At 50.3% G+C, this 6,821-nt stretch overlaps 1 non-coding gene across 1 annotated transcript; it reads right to left on the minus strand.

Moving 5' to 3' along the window:
• Nucleotides 1-498: 498 nt before the first annotated feature.
• Nucleotides 499-567, minus strand: TRNAG-GCC. Its single transcript has one exon. It is a non-coding gene; the product is annotated as a tRNA-Gly (tRNA).
• Between the last annotated feature and the right edge of the window lie 6,254 nt (nt 568-6,821).

Below are 6,821 nucleotides of genomic sequence, written 5' to 3' on the forward strand. Positions count from 1 at the left end.
ATTGATCTTCGAACAAAAGGAGCTGCCATAAGGCTTCATAATCTCAGGAAATACACCACTGGCAGTTAGTTCCCGGTGATAAAACATCCGCTGACTAATCTAGGCTATTACACCAAACAAAGGAATGAACACCCAGCAGCGATAATATCAGCTCTTCATGAACAGGTTAATAAGAAATTAAAAACATACAAGGTGATTAATTGCTAGGTTTTCACATATTCTGTAAGTGGGGGGGAAATGGCCAGGGAAGAAACTATATGTATGAAGCGACCTTATACCGAACCAGACCCTCGGTCCCTCTAGGTCAGTATTGTCTACTCAGACTGGCAGCAGCTCTCCAGGATCTGAGATCTTTCCCATCCCCTACCACCTGTTCCTTTAACTGGAGACGCCGGGGATTGAACCTAGGTCCCTCTAGGTCAGTATTGTCTACTCAGACTGGCAGCGGCTCTCCAGGATCTGAGATCTTTCCCATCCCCTACCATCTATTCCTTTAACTGGAGACGCCGGGGATTGAACCTGGGACCTGCATGGCAAGCAGATGCTCTACCACTGAGCCACGCCCCCTCACAAACTGTGGTTAGCTCATTTATTTTGAGGTCGGTGAGGCGTTGAGAGAATGACAGGCCCAGATTCGCCCAGTGGACTTCATGGTAGAGTAGGGAGTTGGACCTGAGTCTCCCAGACCCTAATCTGACATGCTAACCACAGCACCATATGTTATCAACTGCACAGATGCAAAAGCAGCGCACAATGTGCTTGAAACTGTGGTTTCCTTTCTTTCCATGTGCACTAATGCCCCTCTGCTCAGGTGTTTGTGTGGTGTCACCTTCTCCATGCTCTCGAAGAAGAGCTATCAGGAGACCATTTCTTAAGAATAAGTTCCCATTGATCAGCCAACAATTCTGGGCATTTAGCCCCAAAAAGGAATGTCAAGTCCTCAGGTTTAACCATATTAAAGACAGCCAGTTCCCCAACAACTGCTTTTTCTGGCCACTATGGTCTTCTGGTGAAATGTCTCTTCCTCTCTGGGATGCACATGCTCACTTGAAGGGTCGGTGGGAAGTGTGCCACATGATCTATCCGTGCTGAAAGTACATCCCCCTTTTTATTCCATGTTTGTTGTGTGCGTGTGTTGCACTCCAAATATGTTGCTGGAGTCTGAATAGGTGATGACAGAGCAAGAAAAAGGGGGTTGCATTTAGGGTTCCCCAGGGGTCATTTTGTAGAAAAAGAGACACAGGAGCTCATTAGCATAACTTATCTGCGTATGCCACACCCCCTGACATCACCGGAAGTGTGTCAGAAGGCAACACCCACCACTCAGGCTCCACTGGACTGTTTTGGATGGCTAGCTATTGGGGGGGGTGTGCAGATCTGCCCCCTTGGTCTTAAAGGTGCCACTGGACTGTTTTGGGCCGGGGGGCTTGAGGGGGGGCTCTGCAAATAACTGGCCGCTTCTTGCTCTGACTGAGGGCTACTGGGAGCAGGGGGTGGGGCTTGTTGCATGTGCTCTTTACTCCCGGAGCTCTGCTCCTGTGCGCTCCTGCAGGAAATGACCCCTGGGGTTCCCAACTTCCAGGTGGAGGCTGGAAATTTCCTAGAATTACAGTCAATGCTCCCTCTAAGCTGCGGAGTTTTGTGAGCAAAAATTCTACTCTGTGAGCTACTGGCATTAAAGTTGTGATCAAGTGATTGGGCTGCTGCATCAATTAGTGCGCTCTGGAGCCCTCCTTCCTGAGCCAAGACAAAAGTGTGTGAGCCAGAAGCTAAGAAACTGTGAGCTAGCTCACACTCACTCAGCTGAGAGGGAACACTGATTACAACTGATCTCCCGGGAGCAGACACTAGTTCCTCTGGAGAAAACAGCTGCTTTGGAGGGTGGACCCAATGGCACCAGTCCCCTGCTGAGCTCCCTCCCTTTCCCAAACTCTGCCCTGCACAGGATCCAATCCCAAATCCCCAGGAATCCCCTAACCTGGAACTGGCACCCCTAGTTGTGGTGGGGTACCTAATGCATCACCTCTGTGTCTGGTAGCGATAAAAGCGGGAGATTCCCTGGTAAGGATCATCAGGGGAGAAGTCTCTGGTATGGCACCATCTGGAATTGTGTGTACCATTCTGGACACCATCTCTCAGGAGGGGATATTGCAGAGTTGGGAAAAGGACAGAAGAAGGATAATCAAAATGAGTCAGAAGGTGGAGCGTGCAAGGCGGGAGTTGACATGATCTGAGGTTCTGTGATTATTTCCCCCAGCTGCTTTTAAAACAGATTACACTGCAATTTATAGAGGGTAAAAGGTAAAGGTAAAGGTTCCCTTGCTCGAAAGCCAGTCGAGTCCGACTCAAGGGTTGCGGTGCTCATCTCCGTTTCAAAGCCGAAGAGCCAGCGCTGTCCGAAGATGTTTCCGTGGTCATGTGGCCGGCATGACTAAACACCAAGGCGCACGGAATGCTGTTACCTTCCCACCGAAGTGGTCCCTATTTATTTACTTGCAATGTCTTGCTTTCGAACTGCTAGGTTGGCAGGAGCTGGAACTAGAGATGGGAGCTCACTCCATCATGCGGCACACTCAGGTCTCAAACTGCTGAACTACCAACCTTCCACAGCCTGCAGTTCAGCGTCTTAACCACTTGAGCCACCGCAGCTCCATTTTTATAGGGGGAGATGGGTGCAAATGATGTGAGGGGCTATTCCTCTGTCCCTTGTGTCATTTTTCCTGACAGAAATCAGCCCCCCCCCATCACTTTTCTCCAGTAGTGGTACATGTCTGGGTACCCTTACCTTTTCTCCAGGAGAGCTAGAAGCAGCTTGGAAGAGTGGCAGTTCAGGCCATAGGGTTGCCAGCTCCAGGTTGGGAAATAACTGGAGATTTTGTGGGTGGAGCCTGAGGAGAGCTTTACTTCTTGACACAAAGGCGTGTTATGCACGGGTGTCTTGCCTCACTTTCACCGCGCACGTCCATCGGGTTTTCTTTTTCATTCCGCATTGTTTCCCCTCCCTTCAGTGCTCAGTTCGCTTTCCATTTGCTGTTTCCCTGGGTTTTCTAAGAGTGCTTTTGTGCCGTTCCTCCCGCCCCTTGTTTGCTTCCAAGCTGAAGGGAAGTCAAAAGCATATAGATTCCCTTGGTTCCCCCCCCCCCCCTGCCCTGCGTAGCCTGCTCCCCAACCCACCTTTTTAAAAAAACAAATCACAACTGACATGAGTCTAGTGATGTGAGCCTATTGCTAGTCTCCTGCCACTTGTCAAAAAAGAGAGATGACTTCTGGATGGGCTGTCCTCTCCTGCCACCCGGTTTGAACTGGGTGGCATGAGAAGGAAGTGCAGAGCTGTGCCTGCAGGGAGCCCAGCCGGGCTGCCCTCTCCTGCCACCCAGTTGAAACCGGGGTGGGGTGGGGGAGGAGACAGCAGCGCAGTGCCCGGACTACAGCGTGAATATACCCGGGGGGGGGGGGGGGGATTGTGCACCCTGCAGGAACAGAATCCAAGGATTGTGCACCCTGCAGGCACAGAATCCAAAGCCAAGCTTGGATTCTCTGCAGTAAGCCGTGTGTTCATAACAGGCCAGAGAGTGATTAAAATGTGGAATTCGCTGCCAGAGGATGTAGGGATGGCCACAGAAATAAACAGCTTGAAAAGGGGATTTGGTAGGTTCATGGAGGAGGAGTCCATCAGTGATTGCTAGCCATGGTGACTGAGGGGAACCTCCCCATTTGGAGGCACTGATCCTCTGGATCCCGGAGCCAGGAGGCAACATCAGGGGAAGGCCTCGGCCTCTAGGCCCAGCTGGTAGCTATCCAGAGGAACTGGTTGGCCCCTGGGTGAGACAGGAGGCTGGACTAGATGGACCCTCCCTGGTCTGACCCAGCAGGGCTCTTCTGATGTTCTTATCAGGGGAAGGCCTCGGCCTCTCTGTCCTGTTGCTGGGCCTCCAGAGGAACTGGTTGGCCCCTGGGTGAGACAGGAGGCTGGACTAGATGGACCCTCCCTGGTCTGACCCAGCAGGGCTCTTCTGATGTTCTTATCAGGGGAAGGCCTCGGCCTCTCTGTCCTGTTGCTGGGCCTCCAGAGGAACTGGTTGGCCCCTGGGTGAGACAGGAGGCTGGACTAGATGGACCCTCACTGGTCTGATCCAGCAGGGCTCTTCTTATGTTCTTGTGAAGGCCTCAGCCTCTATGCCCTCTTTTTGGCCCTCCACAGGGACTGTTTGGCCCCTGTGTGAGACAGGATGCTGGACTGGATGGAACACTGGTCTGATCCATCAGGGCTCTTCTTATGTCTTGGGAGTAGTTTTGGAAGACGGAGTCTCTTCCAAGTAAACTCGATTGGTTAAGGAAAACTTTGCTCAATAAGGAAGAAATTAATAAGAAAGGAATTAAAGATCAGGAAGGATGCTGGATTCCACTACTATGTTATATCAAAAGGATTATTTTAGAGTGAAAAACAAGTTCAGTTGCATGAATGAGTAATGTAAGTAGATCCTTACTTTGTACTGATGATTGTGTATGACATAAAAATGTATATTTTAACTTAAAAAAAAAAACCCAATCATACACCTATACATCACAATACTGTTCCATAGTAGGTCTAAATGATAAAAATGCAGCTTTCTGTCACCTGCCTCTTTTGGGGGAAAAATAGAAACCAGTCAGGAGCAGTTTCCCTAGCAGACCTGTCAATCAATGACAATCATGGAATCTCTCAATTATATACAGGATTTGTGCTTCTGTTTGAAACGTCTGCAACTTTATCCCTTGCTCTAATCGCTGGTTCTCATCTGAGGATCTCCCTCCTATTCACCCTCCTCTGTGCCCTTCTGAAACAGTTTGTAGGTTGAAAGCAGGCAAATCCTTCCCACAGGATCAAGCGATCAGACTGAAGTCCTGGGGCTGACTGACCACTTTAAATTGGTTGCATTTGGGGTGCCAACCTCCAGATAGACCTTCAGACAACAAAGATCAGTTCCCTTGGATAAAACTAGACTCTATGGCATTATACCCCTCTGAGGTCTCTCCCCAGCCTCCATCTCCAAATCTCCAGGAATTTCCCAACCTGGAGTTGGCAACCTGAGGTCTAATTCTGAGTCCCTCCGCTGGGGAAATGTAGTCCTGTGAAGGGGGTCTCTAACAGAATGTTTCTCAGCACTGCAAAGGATTTGGGGAGGGGGCGAATTGCTCTGTGCAAGCACTAAGGTGGAGTAAGGGCCCCGCCTAAATAGACTTATTGAACTTTGAGGTGATCAGCAAAAACTGGCAATGGGAACTGATCTAGTGTTACAGATTTTCAGCTTTGCGTTTTCAGCCAGGCAGTAGGGTTAGCTTTCTTCCTCCCTCTTCCACTTTCTTCCCCAATATTTGTACTCTAATTTAACTCTGTGTTAACTCCCAATCTCCTTGGATTTCCCCCCCCCCTGAAAGCCAAGTCGCTGTTCCTTAACTTCTGTGTTACCCTCTTTTATTACCCACCCCCGCTGGGCAGCTTTCCATTCTGTACATAGGGCTTTTTTGTCTATATCCTCTCTTCTCGACTTCCCCCTTTTTTGAAAAGAATTTTTTTTTCCCTTTTGTTCAATACACATTCTTCAAAAATTCAAGATTGTGTTCTTTAAATAAATAAAAGGAGTGATTTCAATGGAGGAGGAGGAGGAGGAGAAGAAGAAGAAGAAGAGGAGGAGGAGATTGGATTTATATCCCGCCCTTCACTACCCAAAGATGTCTCAGAGCGGCTTACAAACTCCTTTCCCTTCCCCTCCCCACAACAGACACCCTGGGAGGTAGGTGGGGCTGAGAGAGCTCTTGACAGAAACTGCTCTTTTTCAAGGACAGCTCTTATCAGAACTATGGCTTGCCCAAGGTCATCCAGGCAGGTGCAAGTGGAGGAGTGGGGAAATAGGGTTCCCAAGGCCGAGTGTCATTGGAGCGGGGGACTCCAGTGCCGCTCCAGGAGTGTGCGTGTGCGCACGAAGCGCGCGTGCGCTGCAACCACGTCACCCAGAAGTGACGCGACCAAGCCGGGCACGCTGGGGGCGGGGCCACGACCATCTGAGGGGAAACCATAGAGTTTTCCCTCGGATGACCGAGTGTGGTCACGTCACTTCCGGGTGACGTGCACATCACGTGCTTTGGGGGTGGGGTTCCCCCCGGGGCCCGATCCACCGGCGGCAGGGAACGGGCCTCTGGGGCAGGGGTTTCAGCCCCCCGGGGGGACTTGGCAAGCCTAACGACTTGCCCAAGGTCATCCAGCAGCTGCAGGTGGAGGAGTGGGGTTCTCCCAGATTAGAGTCCGCATACTTAACCACTACACTAAACTGGCTCTCAGCTTCTGCACCTTTCCCTTCGTTTGTGTCTCTCATTGGTTTTTTGAGTCTAATTTCCTTGCGTGTAAAGAAGTTTCCATCCCATCCTTTCATGGTTTACTTGACTCTATGCAGGGGTTGAGAAGGACAGAGATGCCTACTGGGGGAGGAGGGGGGCTCTTATCATCATCTCTTTTACTAATTAAAACAAATCTGGGACCATGACCAGGCTGACACTGTAAAAATAAATGAGGCAATGCTTTAATGTGGAAGTCCTACTCAGGATAAAGCTCATTTTAACTTTAATCGCTAGCCTCCAAGTGCTCAGAGGAAGAAATGCTTTTAGAGGCATTTTTTACCACTGACCCTTCCCCCCCCGGCACCTCACCCCCCCAAGTTACCTGGCCATACAGGGCTTTAAAGGTAAGAACCAGCACCTCGAAGCAAACTCAGTCTGCTATTGGCAGCCAGTGCAATGTCCTCAGCACAGGCTGGATGTGCTCCCACCTGGGGAGGCCCATCAGC

This window comes from Gekko japonicus, unplaced genomic scaffold (genome assembly GCF_001447785.1).
Source record: "Gekko japonicus isolate JY-2015 unplaced genomic scaffold, Gekko_japonicus_V1.1 scaffold295, whole genome shotgun sequence".
Taxonomy (NCBI): domain Eukaryota; kingdom Metazoa; phylum Chordata; class Lepidosauria; order Squamata; family Gekkonidae; genus Gekko; species Gekko japonicus.